Source organism: Paramisgurnus dabryanus, chromosome 9, assembly GCF_030506205.2.
Source record: "Paramisgurnus dabryanus chromosome 9, PD_genome_1.1, whole genome shotgun sequence".
In the NCBI taxonomy this organism is placed as follows: domain Eukaryota; kingdom Metazoa; phylum Chordata; class Actinopteri; order Cypriniformes; family Cobitidae; genus Paramisgurnus; species Paramisgurnus dabryanus.
Window position 1 is genome coordinate 42,270,337 of NC_133345.1, and position 25,050 is coordinate 42,295,386.

The following is a 25,050-nucleotide window of genomic DNA, read 5'->3' on the forward strand; positions in this document are numbered from 1 at the left end:
TTCTAAATTCTCTCTATCTCTCTCTCTCTCTCTCTCTCTCTCTCATGAGCGTGGATCAGATCCTGCATTAAAACATGAACTTCTGATTTGCTAGCTCAACGTTCTACCTCTGGGTTATACAATGAGAACGTATAGAGTTAAATGCCCGCTAGCCTCCACCCCAAAAGCCAGCGCCTTCGCCGGCTCCCCCTTTGGCTGCGTCTATTCCGGTATCGCTTCTCGGCCTTTTGGCTAAGATCAAGTGTAGTATCTGTTCTTATCAGTTTAATGTCTGATACGTCTCCTATCCGGGGACTATATGTTAAATGGATTTTTGACCTTCGGAAATGGAAGCGGAGCTTGCTCCTTCCACTCCATGCATCAACATGGTATTGCAGTGTTTCCATGAATGGTGCGCTCCCCATCTCGGGGATAAATAAGTCAAGTATAAAAAAAAGAATTTGCTTCTTTTGTGCGTGAATGACGGTGTTTTTTCTAATCCGTGTGTTTTAAAATTGCTGTGATTTCGTTGGCTTTATTGGTTTAACGAAAAGCTTGCGTGGAAATGAACACGCTGATAAAGAAATGTTTTTGTAATGTATTTAATTAATTTCTTTACAAGTTTGCGGAGGTGATACGAGGACGAATTAAACATCCTCGACACAGCTGAAGGCGCAACAAAAGCGAACGAGACCGATTGGAATGTTAAAAACACCTGAAAACTTTTTTCACTACCCTTCATACTACAGCTGTCGAAAAACCACAGCAACGTCGACAGACCTGGAAGCATAGCTGTACTTGTTTAACTCACAACGACAACGGGTAAGTCATTGAGCCCTGTGTTTTTATTTATCCACGTTCTAAAATTGCTATGCTTTCGTTGTTTCTTGATTGCTCTGTACATTTCTTTGTTTCTATTCCACGTAAAGTTACTTTGTAATAACGAAACCATATATTTGAATGCGCAATTTAAATCCATTTGATTTAAATTGTTTCACATATTTCACTCTACACGGTTCAACCGGGCTGGAAACGGAATAAAAACAGGGTAGATCTCGAAGAATGTTTGGTCTCAGACGTGGCTTCGTGCGCTTTCCACCTGGTCACACACAGTAAATGAAATGTTAGTCGGACGGCCTCCGGGGGCGCCGTCGATGTGATCGGTCACAGGAAGATGCGGCCGTCTGGCCTCAAAGGGTGTCGCTCATACTTACCTGGCAGGGGAGACACCATGATCATGAAGGTGGTTCACCCAGGGCGAGGCTCAGCCATTGCACTCCGGTTGGGCTGACCCTTTGCGAATTCCCCAAATGTGGGAATCTCGACTGCAAAATTTCTGATAGTGGGGGACTGCGTTCGCGCTCTCCCCTGACCTTTGTGTTAAAAATAGATTCGCTTGTCGTTTTACGTAAAATCCAAGAGACGTCTAACCACGGCCCAAGAATACATTAGTCATCAAAAAAGCGGCTATTCAACGACTACATAACTTTTAATAGACAGCGAATAAGTGTCTAGGCTAAAACAAGGCTTAATTTGGGCTGTCAGTGAAAATCTAATAGCCGTTTGACCATTCCAAACGAATAGACTAGCCATTAAATAGAACCACAATCAAACGGCTACATGTCTAAGAGCACAAAATAATGCTTAGATGATTCTTTTACTTCCAATATAAGAGGTTCTCGGGAATGGCAATCATCCAAACTAATAAATTATAAAGGCTTTTATAAGAAAATGACAACAGTTAAACAACCTAGACAGCGTTGGGCAATACAAAATGCTAATAAATACAAGACAAATTGAAATATTGTACATGCATGTACATTAAACAAGCCAACAAATCTGCCAATGGGCTACGACAATTTTTCTTGAATTAAGTGTTTATATCTAGATTTGTTTCTTACCCCTTTGGCAGATTTATTTGCTTGTTTTAAGCCCAAATTCTGAGTTTTTTCTCCCTAAAGGCTAGGTTTATTTTCTTAGGGCATTTTGCTCATCAAAAAATGCATCTTATTTTAAGACTTTCTAGATATTTGTATAGTTAAAACAGTTCGAAATAACAAGTAAGAAATGATTTTTTGCAATGTATTCATTCATTCGCTACCCTTCATACTACAGCTGTCGAAAAACCACAGCAACGTCGACAGACCTGGAAGCGTAGCTGTATTTGTTTAACTCACAAAGACAACGGGTAAAGTATTTTCTTGATTACCTAAATGACTTGCTGTAGGAAAATAAGTTTAGGTTTAAGGGGGGAAATACAGTTTAAAGGGATATTTCAATTTATGATGATAATTCTGTCATCATTTACTCATGCATACAGGCTTACAACAACACGAGGATTAGTTTTTTTCTGAGTAACACAAAAGAAGGTATTTTGAGGAATGATGGTAAACCCACAGCAGATAGTCACCATTGACTTCCATAGTAGGAATAAAAAAATATGATGGAATTTAATAGGTACCATCAACCGTGTGCTAACCATCACTTTGCAAAATATTTTCTTCATCATTTATCACGATACTTCCAAAATATTTTTTCCTACTAAGTCAATATTTCATTATTTGCTTTACAAGCTTAAAAATGATGGTGACAGGATTCCATGGTAATCACAAACAGGTAAACAAGTAAAATAATCACTATTTACTTTTAAAAGCATTTTGAAAATTGCTTGCTTATGCTGGGAGTAAAGGTATTTCATGCAAAAGGTATTTCCTCTTTAAAAGGTAATGTATGCTTCTTTTAAAGCTGACACATTTGCCACATTAAAATAACAGAAATGTGTACTGTTTAAACTTTTTGGAGCCGGTGTGTCTGTGTTCTTGGGGCACACATCTACATGTAAAAGCAGAATTGCTTATTATTCTTCTCTATTTCTTGTATAGGTCAATTATGAGTGAAGAACCGTTCACCAAATGAAGACCGCAGCCAGGTGACGGGATCCTGTGGTAATCACAAACAGGTAAACCAGTAAAATAATCATCATTTAATGTTAAAATAATTTTGAAAATTGAAGTTCTGTGTGTTCTTATTGTACTTTATTTATTTCTGCAGGTAAGCACCATACCGTAAGCTTCATTCCCTTTATAACAGGTAAGGTTCATACTGTTTTATTCTTTTGTACTGTTTTATTCGTACTGTTTTAAATCATTCAGTAAATGCAAAGTTAAACTGATGTGTTTTTAATCTAGATTTAAAAGTGTCTACTGTTGAAGCACATCTGATCTCTTCTGAAAGCTGATAATAACTGAATGCTGAGGCACCTTGTTTTGAGTGAACCCTTGTTTTTTCTAAATGACCTGATCCTATTGATCCGAGTAATCGGTTTCATATTCGATTAGCATATCTGTCATGTATTGTAGCCATGAAGTGGTTTTTAAACAAGAAACAGTACTTTTTAAATCCATTGACCATTGCAATAATCGGCCCTGCTGGTGATGAAAGCATGAACAAGTTTCTCTAAGTCCTGTCTTGAGACAAAACCTCTAATTCTGGCAATATTTCTGAGATGGTAGTAAAAGCAGAATTCCTTATTATTTTTCTCTATCTCAGGCTCTACGGCATATATGTCATGATTTTATTTGTCTATTTATATGTCTATTTACAAGGACTGCCTTGGCCAAATGTTATTGTTAATTAATATTGAAGCAGTTATTTAACATAGGTCCTTTGAGTAGTGATTTGTGTAATGATCCATATATCTATTTTTATGTATATTTTTAACTTAGGAATGTGATTTTAAAGCTCATATTTGTTATTGTATGACACCTCTCATGTTATGAAAGTAAAAAATAAATGTATTTTCTGATGTCTTGCATTTCTGTTTTTAAACTGTTAATCCTTATCAAGTGCTATACATTAGAAAGTGGATATAGAGTGAAATGCACACGGTGAATAATGAACGCAGACCTTCAGTGCCGGACCTCTGACCCGCTAACCTCCATCCCGACAGCCAGCGCCTTCTCCGGATGCCATCCCTGATAGCAATAAGCTCCGGAACGGATCTGCAACGGATCTGCTCCGAAGCCGACAGCTCCGGTCTGGATCCGTTGCGGATCCGCCCCGGAGCCTATTGCTATCAGGGATTGCGGTATCGCTTCTCGGCTTTTTGGGTAAGATCGAGTGGACACCGGGGACTACACGTTTAAATGGATTTTTGACCTTCGGCTATGGAAGCGAGGCTTGTTCCGTCCACTCCGTGCATCGACTCTGGCGCTTTCCGGGGACAAATAAGGTGAGTTTAAAATCAGAGTTTGCTTCTTTAGTGCGTGGTTGCCAGTTTGTTTGCCAGTCCGTGGTCCATAATACGTTCCGCGTTCGTGGTCTCTCCATCGCTCAGTACTTTTCTGTGTTTCTATTTTACGTAAAGCTAACACCAAAACGATTGTGGAAGGCGCTATATAGATTGTTCTCAAAGAAAAAAAACGAGAAACAAACCCATGTGAATATGGGTCAAATTATCTAGGCGGAGCACTTCGTTCAAAGAAAAACGCAACAGAATTGTTTGCGTTGAACAAAGACAATGGTGCCTGCAGACATCGAATGTGTATTGTGGATAAAAAATGGCCAGTGGGGTGGGACAATTTTTCTTGAATTAAGTGTTTATGGGAAAAGTTCACGAATTTTTTCTTACCCTGTAGTCAGATTTATTTGCTTGTTTTAAGCATAAAATAACAGGAGAAGAAATTGTGTAGGGGGAGCAGAGGGTTTTTTTTCGTTCAAAGAAAAGCAGCGTGGCACGAATGAATGTTTGGCTGAAATGCTATCGTAATTTCCCCCTTAATTTTCCTTACAAACATGAAACCAGAGAGAAGGGTCAGTTGGCATCGAATTGCACCTTGTATTCGGTGATTGATTGAGGAAAAATATGCGTATGTGTATATATATACTTGTTTTGTTGAACAGAGACAATGGCCGCGTGCTCCAGCGTCACCTATATGCCTATTTCACAAAATGGCGGCTTTGACCGGAAGTAGGGAAAACATCGTTCAGGTTGCACCACTACGATGGCCACTCAATATAGTATGGACTGACAGCTGCTTTGTTTTCTCCTACACATGAATTTACTTGTAAAAATAACAATAACAGATATTGTCGATTGGTGTTATATTATTTTTTTAGCATTTCGTATTATCAAAATATATCATATGTTAGACAGCTTATCAATTTTAAATAAAATAACGAGACATACATAACTATTCGTGTCTGCTCCCGTTTATTGTAATGAGTGTGCACATTTGGAGAAATACTTAGACATTTTACTTCTTATTTCTTTAGACTGAATAATTATTTCTTATTAATTCCAAAGTATGCGACCCGATGATCTAATCGTGGTGTATGTGCTATTCCTCGTTTGTTTGCCTGCATCCATTGCTTTACGGCTTGCTTGTTGCGTTTAAATGCACATTTGATTTCTTTACCAGCATTGGATTTAGACCATTCAATGAGAAGAGTTAACAGCGTTTATTATGATTGATAAGCCCTCAACGGAGAATGAGGTCGGCATACATTAAAAGCCTTATTTTGTTTTTATCGTGTGCCTTCCAAAATGTATGCGACGAAACTTAAATCACGCAAAATATGAATGGTAACTAGACGTGCTTGTTGTGTGCAAGGAGTGCATTTATTTGTAAACTTTTGCTAAATCAAAATGGTTTATTTGTATTTGCTTTTTACCTGGGTTTTATCAGGTTCGCAGTCGGGACATTTTTAATCCATAGTGTATGCATAATTAATTTCAAAGAAATAAGAAGTAAAATGTGTAAGTATTGCTCAAAATGTGCTTTGGACTAAGTCCCCCGTCATCACAGCAAACGGGAGCAGACCCGAATAGGTATGGCTAGTTATTTTATTAAAAATTTCCAGCCGTCTGTAAATTTATGTTTGAAAGAAAAAAGTAAATTAATATCTTACTTACTGTTTTTGTCTTGTTTTCTAGTGAATATCTGACAATGCTTAAATGGAGATACATTTACTTGGTAAGCAAAGTGGCTTAAGATATTATGTATTGTAATAGAAAATTGTTATAAAAACGTTTTGTTTTTGCTGGGAATTCTTGTATATATTTCACAGCTATATAATTAATTATAATAACGCACTTTTTGTTGATAAACATGTTAAAAAATACATTAACACATAATAATGTGGCAACAAATCAAATGTGCATTTAAATGCAACAAGCAAAAATAAATAAATAAAGCAAATGCACGGAAAAGAAACGAGGAATAAAAGAAACACCGCGATTAAAAAAATCAGATCGCATACTTTGTAAAATAATTGAAATAAATTATAAAAATCAACAGGTTTATATTTAAAACAAATAAAAAATATCTGCCAGCGGGGTAAGAAAAATAAACTTAATTCTAGTTTCAACTTAATTCAATAATAAACTCAATTTAGGTTTATTTTTCTTACCCCACTGGCAGATATTTTTACTTGTTTTAAGCCTTAACCTATTACATTTTAGAATTTATTTCAGTAAACAAGACTTAAATTCTAAGCCACTTTGCTTATTAAGTAAATGTATCTCGATTTAAGAATTATTTTTTAACTCGAAAACATTAAGAAAATACTAAGTAAACGAACAAATTGGGATGTTCAAAACACTTAAATATTTTTTTTCACTCTACCCTTCATATTACAGCTGTCGAAAAACCACAGCAACGTTGACAGACCCGGAAGCCATGATACATTAGCAGTTTTTAAAATAAGTTAAATCTAGAATCCTTATTGGTTTTAGATACTTTAAAGCAATGAATGATCTTCTTTCTTTTGAATTGATTTGGTATTATGGAGGAGCTCTGTGTCTGGTTATTGAAGATGATTTGTTCTTTGCTCCTATGTTGGCTTATTTTTTTGTTATTTCCGTTACTATATATATTTTTTTCTTTGTTTTTTCTGATTTGAGGTTATGAAAATGTTTTAATTTGTAATAAAGGTTTTTTGAAAATTCTAAATTCTCTCTATCTCTCTCTCTCTCTCTCTCTCTCTCATGAGCGTGGATCAGATCCTGCATTAAAACATGAACTTCTGATTTGCTAGCTCAACGTTCTACCTCTGGGTTATACAATGAGAACGTATAGAGTTAAATGCCCGCTAGCCTCCACCCCAAAAGCCAGCGCCTTCGCCGGCTCCCCCTTTGGCTGCGTCTATTCCGGGATCGCTTCTCGGCCTTTTGGCTAAGATCAAGTGTAGTATCTGTTCTTATCAGTTTAATGTCTGATACGTCTCCTATCCGGGGACTATATGTTAAATGGATTTTTGACCTTCGGAAATGGAAGCGGAGCTTGCTCCTTCCACTCCATGCATCAACATGGTATTGCAGTGTTTCCATGAATGGTGCGCTCCCCATCTCGGGGATAAATAAGTCAAGTATAAAAAAAAGAATTTGCTTCTTTTGTGCGTGAATGACGGTGTTTTTTCTAATCCGTGTGTTTTAAAATTGCTGTGATTTCGTTGGCTTTATTGGTTTAACGAAAAGCTTGCGTGGAAATGAACACGCTGATAAAGAAATGTTTTTGTAATGTATTTAATTAATTTCTTTACAAGTTTGCGGAGGTGATACGAGGACGAATTAAACATCCTCGACACAGCTGAAGGCGCAACAAAAGCGAACGAGACCGATTGGAATGTTAAAAACACCTGAAAACTTTTTTCACTACCCTTCATACTACAGCTGTCGAAAAACCACAGCAACGTCGACAGACCTGGAAGCATAGCTGTACTTGTTTAACTCACAACGACAACGGGTAAGTCATTGAGCCCTGTGTTTTTATTTATCCACGTTCTAAAATTGCTATGCTTTCGTTGTTTCTTGATTGCTCTGTACATTTTTTTTTGTTTCTATTCCACGTAAAGTTACTTTGTAATAACGAAACCATATATTTGAATGCGCAATTTAAATCCATTTGATTTAAATTGTTTCACATATTTCACTCTACACGGTTCAACCGGGCTGGAAACGGAATAAAAACAGGGTAGATCTCGAAGAATGTTTGGTCTCAGACGTGGCTTCGTGCGCTTTCCACCTGGTCACACACAGTAAATGAAATGTTAGTCGGACGGCCTCCGGGGGCGCCGTCGATGTGATCGGTCACAGGAAGATGCGGCCGTCTGGCCTCAAAGGGTGTCGCTCATACTTACCTGGCAGGGGAGACACCATGATCATGAAGGTGGTTCACCCAGGGCGAGGCTCAGCCATTGCACTCCGGTTGGGCTGACCCTTTGCGAATTCCCCAAATGTGGGAATCTCGACTGCAAAATTTCTGATAGTGGGGGACTGCGTTCGCGCTCTCCCCTGACCTTTGTGTTAAAAATAGATTCGCTTGTCGTTTTACGTAAAATCCAAGAGACGTCTAACCACGGCCCAAGAATACATTAGTCATCAAAAAAGCGGCTATTCAACGACTACATAACTTTTAATAGACAGCGAATAAGTGTCTAGGCTAAAACAAGGCTTAATTTGGGCTGTCAGTCAAAATCTAATAGCCGTTTGACCATTCCAAACGAATAGACTAGCCATTAAATAGAACCACAATCAAACGGCTACATGTCTAAGAGCACAAAATAATGCTTAGATGATTCTTTTACTTCCAATATAAGAGGTTCTCGGGAATGGCAATCATCCAAACTAATAAATTATAAAGGCTTTTATAAGAAAATGACAACAGTTAAACAACCTAGACAGCGTTGGGCAATACAAAATGCTAATAAATACAAGACAAATTGAAATATTGTACATGCATGTACATTAAACAAGCCAACAAATCTGCCAATGGGCTACGACAATTTTTCTTGAATTAAGTGTTTATATCTAGATTTGTTTCTTACCCCTTTGGCAGATTTATTTGCTTGTTTTAAGCCCAAATTCTGAGTTTTTTCTCCCTAAAGGCTAGGTTTATTTTCTTAGGGCATTTTGCTCATCAAAAAATGCATCTTATTTTAAGACTTTCTAGATATTTGTATAGTTAAAACAGTTCGAAATAACAAGTAAGAAATGATTTTTTGCAATGTATTCATTCATTCGCTACCCTTCATACTACAGCTGTCGAAAAACCACAGCAACGTCGACAGACCTGGAAGCGTAGCTGTATTTGTTTAACTCACAAAGACAACGGGTAAAGTATTTTCTTGATTACCTAAATGACTTGCTGTAGGAAAATAAGTTTAGGTTTAAGGGGGGAAATACAGTTTAAAGGGATATTTCAATTTATGATGATAATTCTGTCATCATTTACTCATGCATACAGGCTTACAACAACACGAGGATTAGTTTTTTTCTGAGTAACACAAAAGAAGGTATTTTGAGGAATGATGGTAAACCCACAGCAGATAGTCACCATTGACTTCCATAGTAGGAATAAAAAAATATGATGGAATTTAATAGGTACCATCAACCGTGTGCTAACCATCACTTTGCAAAATATTTTCTTCATCATTTATCACGATACTTCCAAAATATTTTTTCCTACTAAGTCAATATTTCATTATTTGCTTTACAAGCTTAAAAATGATGGTGACAGGATTCCATGGTAATCACAAACAGGTAAACAAGTAAAATAATCACTATTTACTTTTAAAAGCATTTTGAAAATTGCTTGCTTATGCTGGGAGTAAAGGTATTTCATGCAAAAGGTATTTCCTCTTTAAAAGGTAATGTATGCTTCTTTTAAAGCTGACACATTTGCCACATTAAAATAACAGAAATGTGTACTGTTTAAACTTTTTGGAGCCGGTGTGTCTGTGTTCTTGGGGCACACATCTACATGTAAAAGCAGAATTGCTTATTATTCTTCTCTATTTCTTGTATAGGTCAATTATGAGTGAAGAACCGTTCACCAAATGAAGACCGCAGCCAGGTGACGGGATCCTGTGGTAATCACAAACAGGTAAACCAGTAAAATAATCATCATTTAATGTTAAAATAATTTTGAAAATTGAAGTTCTGTGTGTTCTTATTGTACTTTATTTATTTCTGCAGGTAAGCACCATACCGTAAGCTTCATTCCCTTTATAACAGGTAAGGTTCATACTGTTTTATTCTTTTGTACTGTTTTATTCGTACTGTTTTAAATCATTCAGTAAATGCAAAGTTAAACTGATGTGTTTTTAATCTAGATTTAAAAGTGTCTACTGTTGAAGCACATCTGATCTCTTCTGAAAGCTGATAATAACTGAATGCTGAGGCACCTTGTTTTGAGTGAACCCTTGTTTTTTCTAAATGACCTGATCCTATTGATCCGAGTAATCGGTTTCATATTCGATTAGCATATCTGTCATGTATTGTAGCCATGAAGTGGTTTTTAAACAAGAAACAGTACTTTTTAAATCCATTGACCATTGCAATAATCGGCCCTGCTGGTGATGAAAGCATGAACAAGTTTCTCTAAGTCCTGTCTTGAGACAAAACCTCTAATTCTGGCAATATTTCTGAGATGGTAGTAAAAGCAGAATTCCTTATTATTTTTCTCTATCTCAGGCTCTACGGCATATATGTCATGATTTTATTTGTCTATTTATATGTCTATTTACAAGGACTGCCTTGGCCAAATGTTATTGTTAATTAATATTGAAGCAGTTATTTAACATAGGTCCTTTGAGTAGTGATTTGTGTAATGATCCATATATCTATTTTTATGTATATTTTTAACTTAGGAATGTGATTTTAAAGCTCATATTTGTTATTGTATGACACCTCTCATGTTATGAAAGTAAAAAATAAATGTATTTTCTGATGTCTTGCATTTCTGTTTTTAAACTGTTAATCCTTATCAAGTGCTATACATTAGAAAGTGGATATAGAGTGAAATGCACACGGTGAATAATGAACGCAGACCTTCAGTGCCGGACCTCTGACCCGCTAACCTCCATCCCGACAGCCAGCGCCTTCTCCGGATGCCATTGCGGTATCGCTTCTCGGCTTTTTGGGTAAGATCGAGTGGACACCGGGGACTACACGTTTAAATGGATTTTTGACCTTCGGCTATGGAAGCGAGGCTTGTTCCGTCCACTCCGTGCATCGACTCTGGCGCTTTCCGGGGACAAATAAGGTGAGTTTAAAATCAGAGTTTGCTTCTTTAGTGCGTGGTTGCCAGTTTGTTTGCCAGTCCGTGGTCCATAATACGTTCCGCGTTCGTGGTCTCTCCATCGCTCAGTACTTTTCTGTGTTTCTATTTTACGTAAAGCTAACACCAAAACGATTGTGGAAGGCGCTATATAGATTGTTCTCAAAGAAAAAAAACGAGAAACAAACCCATGTGAATATGGGTCAAATTATCTAGGCGGAGCACTTCGTTCAAAGAAAAACGCAACAGAATTGTTTGCGTTGAACAAAGACAATGGTGCCTGCAGACATCGAATGTGTATTGTGGATAAAAAATGGCCAGTGGGGTGGGACAATTTTTCTTGAATTAAGTGTTTATGGGAAAAGTTCACGAATTTTTTCTTACCCTGTAGTCAGATTTATTTGCTTGTTTTAAGCATAAAATAACAGGAGAAGAAATTGTGTAGGGGGAGCAGAGGGTTTTTTTTCGTTCAAAGAAAAGCAGCGTGGCACGAATGAATGTTTGGCTGAAATGCTATCGTAATTTCCCCCTTAATTTTCCTTACAAACATGAAACCAGAGAGAAGGGTCAGTTGGCATCGAATTGCACCTTGTATTCGGTGATTGATTGAGGAAAAATATGCGTACGTGTATATATACACTTGTTTTGTTGAACAGAGACAATGGCCGCGTGCTCCAGCGTCACCTATATGCCTATTTCACAAAATGGCGGCTTTGACCGGAAGTAGGGAAAACATCGTTCAGGTTGCACCACTACGATGGCCACTCAATATAGTATGGACTGACAGCTGCTTTGTTTTCTCCTACACATGAATTTACTTGTAAAAATAACAATAACAGATATTGTCGATTGGTGTTATATTATTTTTTTAGCATTTCGTATTATCAAAATATATCATATGTTAGACAGCTTATCAATTTTAAATAAAATAACGAGACATACATAACTATTCGTGTCTGCTCCCGTTTATTGTAATGAGTGTGCACATTTGGAGAAATACTTAGACATTTTACTTCTTATTTCTTTAGACTGAATAATTATTTCTTATTAATTCCAAAGTATGCGACCCGATGATCTAATCGTGGTGTATGTGCTATTCCTCGTTTGTTTGCCTGCATCCATTGCTTTACGGCTTGCTTGTTGCGTTTAAATGCACATTTGATTTCTTTACCAGCATTGGATTTAGACCATTCAATGAGAAGAGTTAACAGCGTTTATTATGATTGATAAGCCCTCAACGGAGAATGAGGTCGGCATACATTAAAAGCCTTATTTTGTTTTTATCGTGTGCCTTCCAAAATGTATGCGACGAAACTTAAATCACGCAAAATATGAATGGTAACTAGACGTGCTTGTTGTGTGCAAGGAGTGCATTTATTTGTAAACTTTTGCTAAATCAAAATGGTTTATTTGTATTTGCTTTTTACCTGGGTTTTATCAGGTTCGCAGTCGGGACATTTTTAATCCATAGTGTATGCATAATTAATTTCAAAGAAATAAGAAGTAAAATGTGTAAGTATTGCTCAAAATGTGCTTTGGACTAAGTCCCCCGTCATCACAGCAAACGGGAGCAGACCCGAATAGGTATGGCTAGTTATTTTATTAAAAATTTCCAGCCGTCTGTAAATTTATGTTTGAAAGAAAAAAGTAAATTAATATCTTACTTACTGTTTTTGTCTTGTTTTCTAGTGAATATCTGACAATGCTTAAATGGAGATACATTTACTTGGTAAGCAAAGTGGCTTAAGATATTATGTATTGTAATAGAAAATTGTTATAAAAACGTTTTGTTTTTGCTGGGAATTCTTGTATATATTTCACAGCTATATAATTAATTATAATAACGCACTTTTTGTTGATAAACATGTTAAAAAATACATTAACACATAATAATGTGGCAACAAATCAAATGTGCATTTAAATGCAACAAGCAAAAATAAATAAATAAAGCAAATGCACGGAAAAGAAACGAGGAATAAAAGAAACACCGCGATTAAAAAAATCAGATCGCATACTTTGTAAAATAATTGAAATAAATTATAAAAATCAACAGGTTTATATTTAAAACAAATAAAAAATATCTGCCAGCGGGGTAAGAAAAATAAACTTAATTCTAGTTTCAACTTAATTCAATAATAAACTCAATTTAGGTTTATTTTTCTTACCCCACTGGCAGATATTTTTACTTGTTTTAAGCCTTAACCTATTACATTTTAGAATTTATTTCAGTAAACAAGACTTAAATTCTAAGCCACTTTGCTTATTAAGTAAATGTATCTCGATTTAAGAATTATTTTTTAACTCGAAAACATTAAGAAAATACTAAGTAAACGAACAAATTGGGATGTTCAAAACACTTAAATATTTTTTTTCACTCTACCCTTCATATTACAGCTGTCGAAAAACCACAGCAACGTTGACAGACCCGGAAGCCATGATACATTAGCAGTTTTTAAAATAAGTTAAATCTAGAATCCTTATTGGTTTTAGATACTTTAAAGCAATGAATGATCTTCTTTCTTTTGAATTGATTTGGTATTATGGAGGAGCTCTGTGTCTGGTTATTGAAGATGATTTGTTCTTTGCTCCTATGTTGGCTTATTTTTTTGTTATTTCCGTTACTATATATATTTTTTTCTTTGTTTTTTCTGATTTGAGGTTATGAAAATGTTTTAATTTGTAATAAAGGTTTTTTGAAAATTCTAAATTCTCTCTATCTCTCTCTCTCTCTCTCATGAGCGTGGATCAGATCCTGCATTAAAACATGAACTTCTGATTTGCTAGCTCAACGTTCTACCTCTGGGTTATACAATGAGAACGTATAGAGTTAAATGCCCGCTAGCCTCCACCCCAAAAGCCAGCGCCTTCGCCGGCTCCCCCTTTGGCTGCGTCTATTCCGGTATCGCTTCTCGGCCTTTTGGCTAAGATCAAGTGTAGTATCTGTTCTTATCAGTTTAATGTCTGATACGTCTCCTATCCGGGGACTATATGTTAAATGGATTTTTGACCTTCGGAAATGGAAGCGGAGCTTGCTCCTTCCACTCCATGCATCAACATGGTATTGCAGTGTTTCCATGAATGGTGCGCTCCCCATCTCGGGGATAAATAAGTCAAGTATAAAAAAAAGAATTTGCTTCTTTTGTGCGTGAATGACGGTGTTTTTTCTAATCCGTGTGTTTTAAAATTGCTGTGATTTCGTTGGCTTTATTGGTTTAACGAAAAGCTTGCGTGGAAATGAACACGCTGATAAAGAAATGTTTTTGTAATGTATTTAATTAATTTCTTTACAAGTTTGCGGAGGTGATACGAGGACGAATTAAACATCCTCGACACAGCTGAAGGCGCAACAAAAGCGAACGAGACCGATTGGAATGTTAAAAACACCTGAAAACTTTTTTCACTACCCTTCATACTACAGCTGTCGAAAAACCACAGCAACGTCGACAGACCTGGAAGCATAGCTGTACTTGTTTAACTCACAACGACAACGGGTAAGTCATTGAGCCCTGTGTTTTTATTTATCCACGTTCTAAAATTGCTATGCTTTCGTTGTTTCTTGATTGCTCTGTACATTTTTTTTTGTTTCTATTCCACGTAAAGTTACTTTGTAATAACGAAACCATATATTTGAATGCGCAATTTAAATCCATTTGATTTAAATTGTTTCACATATTTCACTCTACACGGTTCAACCGGGCTGGAAACGGAATAAAAACAGGGTAGATCTCGAAGAATGTTTGGTCTCAGACGTGGCTTCGTGCGCTTTCCACCTGGTCACACACAGTAAATGAAATGTTAGTCGGACGGCCTCCGGGGGCGCCGTCGATGTGATCGGTCACAGGAAGATGCGGCCGTCTGGCCTCAAAGGGTGTCGCTCATACTTACCTGGCAGGGGAGACACCATGATCATGAAGGTGGTTCACCCAGGGCGAGGCTCAGCCATTGCACTCCGGTTGGGCTGACCCTTTGCGAATTCCCCAAATGTGGGAATCTCGACTGCAAAATTTCTGATAGTGGGGGACTGCGTTCGCGCTCTCCCCTGACCTTTGTGTTAAAAATAGATTCGCTTGTCGTTTTACGTAAAATCCAAGAGACGTCTAACCACGGCCCAAGAATACATTAGTCATCAAAAAAGCGGCTATTCAACGACTACATAACTTTTAATAGACAGCGAATAAGTGTCTAGGCTAAAACAAGGCTTAATTTGGGCTGTCAGTCAAAATCTAATAGCCGTTTGACCATTCCAAACGAATAGACTAGCCATTAAATAGAACCACAATCAAACGGCTACATGTCTAAGAGCACAAAATAATGCTTAGATGATTCTTTTACTTCCAATATAAGAGGTTCTCGGGAATGGCAATCATCCAAACTAATAAATTATAAAGGCTTTTATAAGAAAATGACAACAGTTAAACAACCTAGACAGCGTTGGGCAATACAAAATGCTAATAAATACAAGACAAATTGAAATATTGTACATGCATGTACATTAAACAAGCCAACAAATCTGCCAATGGGCTACGACAATTTTTCTTGAATTAAGTGTTTATATCTAGATTTGTTTCTTACCCCTTTGGCAGATTTATTTGCTTGTTTTAAGCCCAAATTCTGAGTTTTTTCTCCCTAAAGGCTAGGTTTATTTTCTTAGGGCATTTTGCTCATCAAAAAATGCATCTTATTTTAAGACTTTCTAGATATTTGTATAGTTAAAACAGTTCGAAATAACAAGTAAGAAATGATTTTTTGCAATGTATTCATTCATTCGCTACCCTTCATACTACAGCTGTCGAAAAACCACAGCAACGTCGACAGACCTGGAAGCGTAGCTGTATTTGTTTAACTCACAAAGACAACGGGTAAAGTATTTTCTTGATTACCTAAATGACTTGCTGTAGGAAAATAAGTTTAGGTTTAAGGGGGGAAATACAGTTTAAAGGGATATTTCAATTTATGATGATAATTCTGTCATCATTTACTCATGCATACAGGCTTACAACAACACGAGGATTAGTTTTTTTCTGAGTAACACAAAAGAAGGTATTTTGAGGAATGATGGTAAACCCACAGCAGATAGTCACCATTGACTTCCATAGTAGGAATAAAAAAATATGATGGAATTTAATAGGTACCATCAACCGTGTGCTAACCATCACTTTGCAAAATATTTTCTTCATCATTTATCACGATACTTCCAAAATATTTTTTCCTACTAAGTCAATATTTCATTATTTGCTTTACAAGCTTAAAAATGATGGTGACAGGATTCCATGGTAATCACAAACAGGTAAACAAGTAAAATAATCACTATTTACTTTTAAAAGCATTTTGAAAATTGCTTGCTTATGCTGGGAGTAAAGGTATTTCATGCAAAAGGTATTTCCTCTTTAAAAGGTAATGTATGCTTCTTTTAAAGCTGACACATTTGCCACATTAAAATAACAGAAATGTGTACTGTTTAAACTTTTTGGAGCCGGTGTGTCTGTGTTCTTGGGGCACACATCTACATGTAAAAGCAGAATTGCTTATTATTCTTCTCTATTTCTTGTATAGGTCAATTATGAGTGAAGAACCGTTCACCAAATGAAGACCGCAGCCAGGTGACGGGATCCTGTGGTAATCACAAACAGGTAAACCAGTAAAATAATCATCATTTAATGTTAAAATAATTTTGAAAATTGAAGTTCTGTGTGTTCTTATTGTACTTTATTTATTTCTGCAGGTAAGCACCATACCGTAAGCTTCATTCCCTTTATAACAGGTAAGGTTCATACTGTTTTATTCTTTTGTACTGTTTTATTCGTACTGTTTTAAATCATTCAGTAAATGCAAAGTTAAACTGATGTGTTTTTAATCTAGATTTAAAAGTGTCTACTGTTGAAGCACATCTGATCTCTTCTGAAAGCTGATAATAACTGAATGCTGAGGCACCTTGTTTTGAGTGAACCCTTGTTTTTTCTAAATGACCTGATCCTATTGATCCGAGTAATCGGTTTCATATTCGATTAGCATATCTGTCATGTATTGTAGCCATGAAGTGGTTTTTAAACAAGAAACAGTACTTTTTAAATCCATTGACCATTGCAATAATCGGCCCTGCTGGTGATGAAAGCATGAACAAGTTTCTCTAAGTCCTGTCTTGAGACAAAACCTCTAATTCTGGCAATATTTCTGAGATGGTAGTAAAAGCAGAATTCCTTATTATTTTTCTCTATCTCAGGCTCTACGGCATATATGTCATGATTTTATTTGTCTATTTATATGTCTATTTACAAGGACTGCCTTGGCCAAATGTTATTGTTAATTAATATTGAAGCAGTTATTTAACATAGGTCCTTTGAGTAGTGATTTGTGTAATGATCCATATATCTATTTTTATGTATATTTTTAACTTAGGAATGTGATTTTAAAGCTCATATTTGTTATTGTATGACACCTCTCATGTTATGAAAGTAAAAAATAAATGTATTTTCTGATGTCTTGCATTTCTGTTTTTAAACTGTTAATCCTTATCAAGTGCTATACATTAGAAAGTGGATATAGAGTGAAATGCACACGGTGAATAATGAACGCAGACCTTCAGTGCCGGACCTCTGACCCGCTAACCTCCATCCCGACAGCCAGCGCCTTCTCCGGATGCCATTGCGGTATCGCTTCTCGGCTTTTTGGGTAAGATCGAGTGGACACCGGGGACTACACGTTTAAATGGATTTTTGACCTTCGGCTATGGAAGCGAGGCTTGTTCCGTCCACTCCGTGCATCGACTCTGGCGCTTTCCGGGGACAAATAAGGTGAGTTTAAAATCAGAGTTTGCTTCTTTAGTGCGTGGTTGCCAGTTTGTTTGCCAGTCCGTGGTCCATAATACGTTCCGCGTTCGTGGTCTCTCCATCGCTCAGTACTTTTCTGTGTTTCTATTTTACGTAAAGCTAACACCAAAACGATTGTGGAAGGCGCTATATAGATTGTTCTCAAAGAAAAAAAACGAGAAACAAACCCATGTGAATATGGGTCAAATTATCTAGGCGGAGCACTTCGTTCAAAGAAAAACGCAACAGAATTGTTTGCGTTGAACAAAGACAATGGTGCCTGCAGACATCGAATGTGTATTGTGGATAAAAAATGGCCAGTGGGGTGGGACAATTTTTCTTGAATTAAGTGTTTATGGGAAAAGTTCACGAATTTTTTCTTACCCTGTAGTCAGATTTATTTGCTTGTTTTAAGCATAAAATAACAGGAGAAGAAATTGTGTAGGGGGAGCAGAGGGTTTTTTTTCGTTCAAAGAAAAGCAGCGTGGCACGAATGAATGTTTGGCTGAAATGCTATCGTAATTTCCCCCTTAATTTTCCTTACAAACATGAAACCAGAGAGAAGGGTCAGTTGGCATCGAATTGCACCTTGTATTCGGTGATTGATTGAGGAAAAATATGCGTACGTGTATATATACACTTGTTTTGTTGAACAGAGACAATGGCCGCGTGCTCCAGCGTCACCTATATGCCTATTTCACAAAATGGCGGCTTTGACCGGAAGTAGGGAAAACATCGTTCAGGTTGCACCACTACGATGGCCACTCAATATAGTATGGACTGACAGCTGCTTTGTTTTCTCCTACACATGAATTTACTTGTAAAAATAACAATAACAGATATTGTCGATTGGTGTTATATTATTTTTTTAGCATTTCGTATTATCAAAATATATCATATGTTAGACAGCTTATCAATTTTAAATAAAATAACGAGACATACATAACTATTCGTGTCTGCTCCCGTTTATTGTAATGAGTGTGCACATTTGGAGAAATACTTAGACATTTTACTTCTTATTTCTTTAGACTGAATAATTATTTCTTATTAATTCCAAAGTATGCGACCCGATGATCTAATCGTGGTGTATGTGCTATTCCTCGTTTGTTTGCCTGCATCCATTGCTTTACGGCTTGCTTGTTGCGTTTAAATGCACATTTGATTTCTTTACCAGCATTGGATTTAGACCATTCAATGAGAAGAGTTAACAGCGTTTATTATGATTGATAAGCCCTCAACGGAGAATGAGGTCGGCATACATTAAAAGCCTTATTTTGTTTTTATCGTGTGCCTTCCAAAATGTATGCGACGAAACTTAAATCACGCAAAATATGAATGGTAACTAGACGTGCTTGTTGTGTGCAAGGAGTGCATTTATTTGTAAACTTTTGCTAAATCAAAATGGTTTATTTGTATTTGCTTTTTACCTGGGTTTTATCAGGTTCGCAGTCGGGACATTTTTAATCCATAGTGTATGCATAATTAATTTCAAAGAAATAAGAAGTAAAATGTGTAAGTATTCCTCAAAATGTGCTTTGGACTAAGTCCCCCGTCATCACAGCAAACGGGAGCAGACCCGAATAGGTATGTCTAGTTATTTTATTAAAAATTTCCAGCCGTCTGTAAATTTATGTTTGAAAGAAAAAAGTAAATTAATATCTTACTTACTGTTTTTGTCTTGTTTTCTAGTGAATATCTGACAATGCTTAAATGGAGATACATTTACTTGGTAAGCAAAGTGGCTTAAGATATTATGTATTGTAATAGAAAATTGTTATAAAAACGTTTTGTTTTTGCTGGGAATTCTTGTATATATTTCACAGCTATATAATTAATTATAATAACGCACTTTTTGTTGATAAACATGTTAAAAAATACATTAACACATAATAATGTGGCAACAAATCAAATGTGCATTTAAATGCAACAAGCAAAAATAAATAAATAAAGCAAATGCACGGAAAAGAAACGAGGAATAAAAGAAACACCGCGATTAAAAAAATCAGATCGCATACTTTGTAAAATAATTGAAATAAATTATAAAAATCAACAGGTTTATATTTAAAACAAATAAAAAATATCTGCCAGCGGGGTAAGAAAAATAAACTTAATTCTAGTTTCAACTTAATTCAATAATAAACTCAATTTAGGTTTATTTTTCTTACCCCACTGGCAGATATTTTTACTTGTTTTAAGCCTTAACCTATTACATTTTAGAATTTATTTCAGTAAACAAGACTTAAATTCTAAGCCACTTTGCTTATTAAGTAAATGTATCTCGATTTAAGAATTATTTTTTAACTCGAAAACATTAAGAAAATACTAAGTAAACGAACAAATTGGGATGTTCAAAACACTTAAATATTTTTTTTCACTCTACCCTTCATATTACAGCTGTCGAAAAACCACAGCAACGTTGACAGACCCGGAAGCCATGATACATTAGCAGTTTTTAAAATAAGTTAAATCTAGAATCCTTATTGGTTTTAGATACTTTAAAGCAATGAATGATCTTCTTTCTTTTGAATTGATTTGGTATTATGGAGGAGCTCTGTGTCTGGTTATTGAAGATGATTTGTTCTTTGCTCCTATGTTGGCTTATTTTTTTGTTATTTCCGTTACTATATATATTTTTTTCTTTGTTTTTTCTGATTTGAGGTTATGAAAATGTTTTAATTTGTAATAAAGGTTTTTTGAAAATTCTAAATTCTCTCTATCTCTCTCTCTCTCTCTCATGAGCGTGGATCAGATCCTGCATTAAAACATGAACTTCTGATTTGCTAGCTCAACGTTCTACCTCTGGGTTATACAATGAGAACGTATAGAGTTAAATGCCCGCTAGCCTCCACCCCAAAAGCCAGCGCCTTCGCCGGCTCCCCCTTTGGCTGCGTCTATTCCGGTATCGCTTCTCGGCCTTTTGGCTAAGATCAAGTGTAGTATCTGTTCTTATCAGTTTAATGTCTGATACGTCTCCTATCCGGGGACTATATGTTAAATGGATTTTTGACCTTCGGAAATGGAAGCGGAGCTTGCTCCTTCCACTCCATGCATCAACATGGTATTGCAGTGTTTCCATGAATGGTGCGCTCCCCATCTCGGGGATAAATAAGTCGCGATAAAAAAAAGAATTTGCTTCTTTTGTGCGTGAATGACGGTGTTTTTTCTAATCCGTGTGTTTTAAAATTGCTGTGATTTCGTTGGCTTTATTGGTTTAACGAAAAGCTTGCGTGGAAATGAACACGCTGATAAAGAAATGTTTTTGTAATGTATTTAATTAATTTCTTTACAAGTTTGCGGAGGTGATACGAGGACGAATTAAACATCCTCGACACAGCTGAAGGCGCAACAAAAGCGAACGAGACCGATTGGAATGTTAAAAACACCTGAAAACTTTTTTCACTACCCTTCATACTACAGCTGTCGAAAAACCACAGCAACGTCGACAGACCTGGAAGCATAGCTGTACTTGTTTAACTCACAACGACAACGGGTAAGTCATTGAGCCCTGTGTTTTTATTTATCCACGTTCTAAAATTGCTATGCTTTCGTTGTTTCTTGATTGCTCTGTACATTTTTTTTTGTTTCTATTCCACGTAAAGTTACTTTGTAATAACGAAACCATATATTTGAATGCGCAATTTAAATCCATTTGATTTAAATTGTTTCACATATTTCACTCTACACGGTTCAACCGGGCTGGAAACGGAATAAAAACAGGGTAGATCTCGAAGAATGTTTGGTCTCAGACGTGGCTTCGTGCGCTTTCCACCTGGTCACACACAGTAAATGAAATGTTAGTCGGACGGCCTCCGGGGGCGCCGTCGATGTGATCGGTCACAGGAAGATGCGGCCGTCTGGCCTCAAAGGGTGTCGCTCATACTTACCTGGCAGGGGAGACACCATGATCATGAAGGTGGTTCACCCAGGGCGAGGCTCAGCCATTGCACTCCGGTTGGGCTGACCCTTTGCGAATTCCCCAAATGTGGGAATCTCGACTGCAAAATTTCTGATAGTGGGGGACTGCGTTCGCGCTCTCCCCTGACCTTTGTGTTAAAAATAGATTCGCTTGTCGTTTTACGTAAAATCCAAGAGACGTCTAACCACGGCCCAAGAATACATTAGTCATCAAAAAAGCGGCTATTCAACGACTACATAACTTTTAATAGACAGCGAATAAGTGTCTAGGCTAAAACAAGGCTTAATTTGGGCTGTCAGTGAAAATCTAATAGCCGTTTGACCATTCCAAACGAATAGACTAGCCATTAAATAGAACCACAATCAAACGGCTACATGTCTAAGAGCACAAAATAATGCTTAGATGATTCTTTTACTTCCAATATAAGAGGTTCTCGGGAATGGCAATCATCCAAACTAATAAATTATAAAGGCTTTTATAAGAAAATGACAACAGTTAAACAACCTAGACAGCGTTGGGCAATACAAAATGCTAATAAATACAAGACAAATTGAAATATTGTACATGCATGTACATTAAACAAGCCAACAAATCTGCCAATGGGCTACGACAATTTTTCTTGAATTAAGTGTTTATATCTAGATTTGTTTCTTACCCCTTTGGCAGATTTATTTGCTTGTTTTAAGCCCAAATTCTGAGTTTTTTCTCCCTAAAGGCTAGGTTTATTTTCTTAGGGCATTTTGCTCATCAAAAAATGCATCTTATTTTAAGACTTTCTAGATATTTGTATAGTTAAAACAGTTCGAAATAACAAGTAAGAAATGATTTTTTGCAATGTATTCATTCATTCGCTACCCTTCATACTACAGCTGTCGAAAAACCACAGCAACGTCGACAGACCTGGAAGCGTAGCTGTATTTGTTTAACTCACAAAGACAACGGGTAAAGTATTTTCTTGATTACCTAAATGACTTGCTGTAGGAAAATAAGTTTAGGTTTAAGGGGGGAAATACAGTTTAAAGGGATATTTCAATTTATGATGATAATTCTGTCATCATTTACTCATGCATACAGGCTTACAACAACACGAGGATTAGTTTTTTTCTGAGTAACACAAAAGAAGGTATTTTGAGGAATGATGGTAAACCCACAGCAGATAGTCACCATTGACTTCCATAGTAGGAATAAAAAAATATGATGGAATTTAATAGGTACCATCAACCGTGTGCTAACCATCACTTTGCAAAATATTTTCTTCATCATTTATCACGATACTTCCAAAATATTTTTTCCTACTAAGTCAATATTTCATTATTTGCTTTACAAGCTTAAAAATGATGGTGACAGGATTCCATGGTAATCACAAACAGGTAAACAAGTAAAATAATCACTATTTACTTTTAAAAGCATTTTGAAAATTGCTTGCTTATGCTGGGAGTAAAGGTATTTCATGCAAAAGGTATTTCCTCTTTAAAAGGTAATGTATGCTTCTTTTAAAGCTGACACATTTGCCACATTAAAATAACAGAAATGTGTACTGTTTAAACTTTTTGGAGCCGGTGTGTCTGTGTTCTTGGGGCACACATCTACATGTAAAAGCAGAATTGCTTATTATTCTTCTCTATTTCTTGTATAGGTCAATTATGAGTGAAGAACCGTTCACCAAATGAAGACCGCAGCCAGGTGACGGGATCCTGTGGTAATCACAAACAGGTAAACCAGTAAAATAATCATCATTTAATGTTAAAATAATTTTGAAAATTGAAGTTCTGTGTGTTCTTATTGTACTTTATTTATTTCTGCAGGTAAGCACCATACCGTAAGCTTCATTCCCTTTATAACAGGTAAGGTTCATACTGTTTTATTCTTTTGTACTGTTTTATTCGTACTGTTTTAAATCATTCAGTAAATGCAAAGTTAAACTGATGTGTTTTTAATCTAGATTTAAAAGTGTCTACTGTTGAAGCACATCTGATCTCTTCTGAAAGCTGATAATAACTGAATGCTGAGGCACCTTGTTTTGAGTGAACCCTTGTTTTTTCTAAATGACCTGATCCTATTGATCCGAGTAATCGGTTTCATATTCGATTAGCATATCTGTCATGTATTGTAGCCATGAAGTGGTTTTTAAACAAGAAACAGTACTTTTTAAATCCATTGACCATTGCAATAATCGGCCCTGCTGGTGATGAAAGCATGAACAAGTTTCTCTAAGTCCTGTCTTGAGACAAAACCTCTAATTCTGGCAATATTTCTGAGATGGTAGTAAAAGCAGAATTCCTTATTATTTTTCTCTATCTCAGGCTCTACGGCATATATGTCATGATTTTATTTGTCTATTTATATGTCTATTTACAAGGACTGCCTTGGCCAAATGTTATTGTTAATTAATATTGAAGCAGTTATTTAACATAGGTCCTTTGAGTAGTGATTTGTGTAATGATCCATATATCTATTTTTATGTATATTTTTAACTTAGGAATGTGATTTTAAAGCTCATATTTGTTATTGTATGACACCTCTCATGTTATGAAAGTAAAAAATAAATGTATTTTCTGATGTCTTGCATTTCTGTTTTTAAACTGTTAATCCTTATCAAGTGCTATACATTAGAAAGTGGATATAGAGTGAAATGCACACGGTGAATAATGAACGCAGACCTTCAGTGCCGGACCTCTGACCCGCTAACCTCCATCCCGACAGCCAGCGCCTTCTCCGGATGCCATTGCGGTATCGCTTCTCGGCTTTTTGGGTAAGATCGAGTGGACACCGGGGACTACACGTTTAAATGGATTTTTGACCTTCGGCTATGGAAGCGAGGCTTGTTCCGTCCACTCCGTGCATCGACTCTGGCGCTTTCCGGGGACAAATAAGGTGAGTTTAAAATCAGAGTTTGCTTCTTTAGTGCGTGGTTGCCAGTTTGTTTGCCAGTCCGTGGTCCATAATACGTTCCGCGTTCGTGGTCTCTCCATCGCTCAGTACTTTTCTGTGTTTCTATTTTACGTAAAGCTAACACCAAAACGATTGTGGAAGGCGCTATATAGATTGTTCTCAAAGAAAAAAAACGAGAAACAAACCCATGTGAATATGGGTCAAATTATCTAGGCGGAGCACTTCGTTCAAAGAAAAACGCAACAGAATTGTTTGCGTTGAACAAAGACAATGGTGCCTGCAGACATCGAATGTGTATTGTGGATAAAAAATGGCCAGTGGGGTGGGACAATTTTTCTTGAATTAAGTGTTTATGGGAAAAGTTCACGAATTTTTTCTTACCCTGTAGTCAGATTTA

At 36.4% G+C, this 25,050-nt stretch overlaps 8 non-coding genes across 8 annotated transcripts; all 8 read left to right on the plus strand.

Annotated features, from left to right (window-relative positions):
* The first annotated feature begins 211 nt into the window (after positions 1-211).
* LOC135764662 (U2 spliceosomal RNA) lies at positions 212-402 on the plus strand. Its single transcript, XR_010540186.1, has one exon. It is a non-coding gene; the product is annotated as a U2 spliceosomal RNA (small nuclear RNA).
* A 783-nt stretch (positions 403-1,185) lies between these two features.
* On the plus strand, positions 1,186-1,350 carry LOC135764729 (U1 spliceosomal RNA). The gene has a single exon (XR_010540246.1). It is a non-coding gene; the product is annotated as a U1 spliceosomal RNA (small nuclear RNA).
* Positions 1,351-7,134: 5,784 nt separating this feature from the next.
* Positions 7,135-7,325, plus strand: LOC135764660 (U2 spliceosomal RNA). Its single transcript, XR_010540184.1, has one exon. It is a non-coding gene; the product is annotated as a U2 spliceosomal RNA (small nuclear RNA).
* Positions 7,326-8,110: 785 nt separating this feature from the next.
* Positions 8,111-8,275, plus strand: LOC135764728 (U1 spliceosomal RNA). The gene has a single exon (XR_010540245.1). It is a non-coding gene; the product is annotated as a U1 spliceosomal RNA (small nuclear RNA).
* A 5,665-nt stretch (positions 8,276-13,940) lies between these two features.
* Positions 13,941-14,131, plus strand: LOC135764658 (U2 spliceosomal RNA). Its single transcript, XR_010540183.1, has one exon. It is a non-coding gene; the product is annotated as a U2 spliceosomal RNA (small nuclear RNA).
* A 785-nt stretch (positions 14,132-14,916) lies between these two features.
* On the plus strand, positions 14,917-15,081 carry LOC135764727 (U1 spliceosomal RNA). The gene has a single exon (XR_010540244.1). It is a non-coding gene; the product is annotated as a U1 spliceosomal RNA (small nuclear RNA).
* Positions 15,082-20,746: 5,665 nt separating this feature from the next.
* On the plus strand, positions 20,747-20,937 carry LOC135764657 (U2 spliceosomal RNA). The gene has a single exon (XR_010540182.1). It is a non-coding gene; the product is annotated as a U2 spliceosomal RNA (small nuclear RNA).
* Positions 20,938-21,721: 784 nt separating this feature from the next.
* LOC135764726 (U1 spliceosomal RNA) lies at positions 21,722-21,886 on the plus strand. Its single transcript, XR_010540243.1, has one exon. It is a non-coding gene; the product is annotated as a U1 spliceosomal RNA (small nuclear RNA).
* Positions 21,887-25,050: the final 3,164 nt, after the last annotated feature.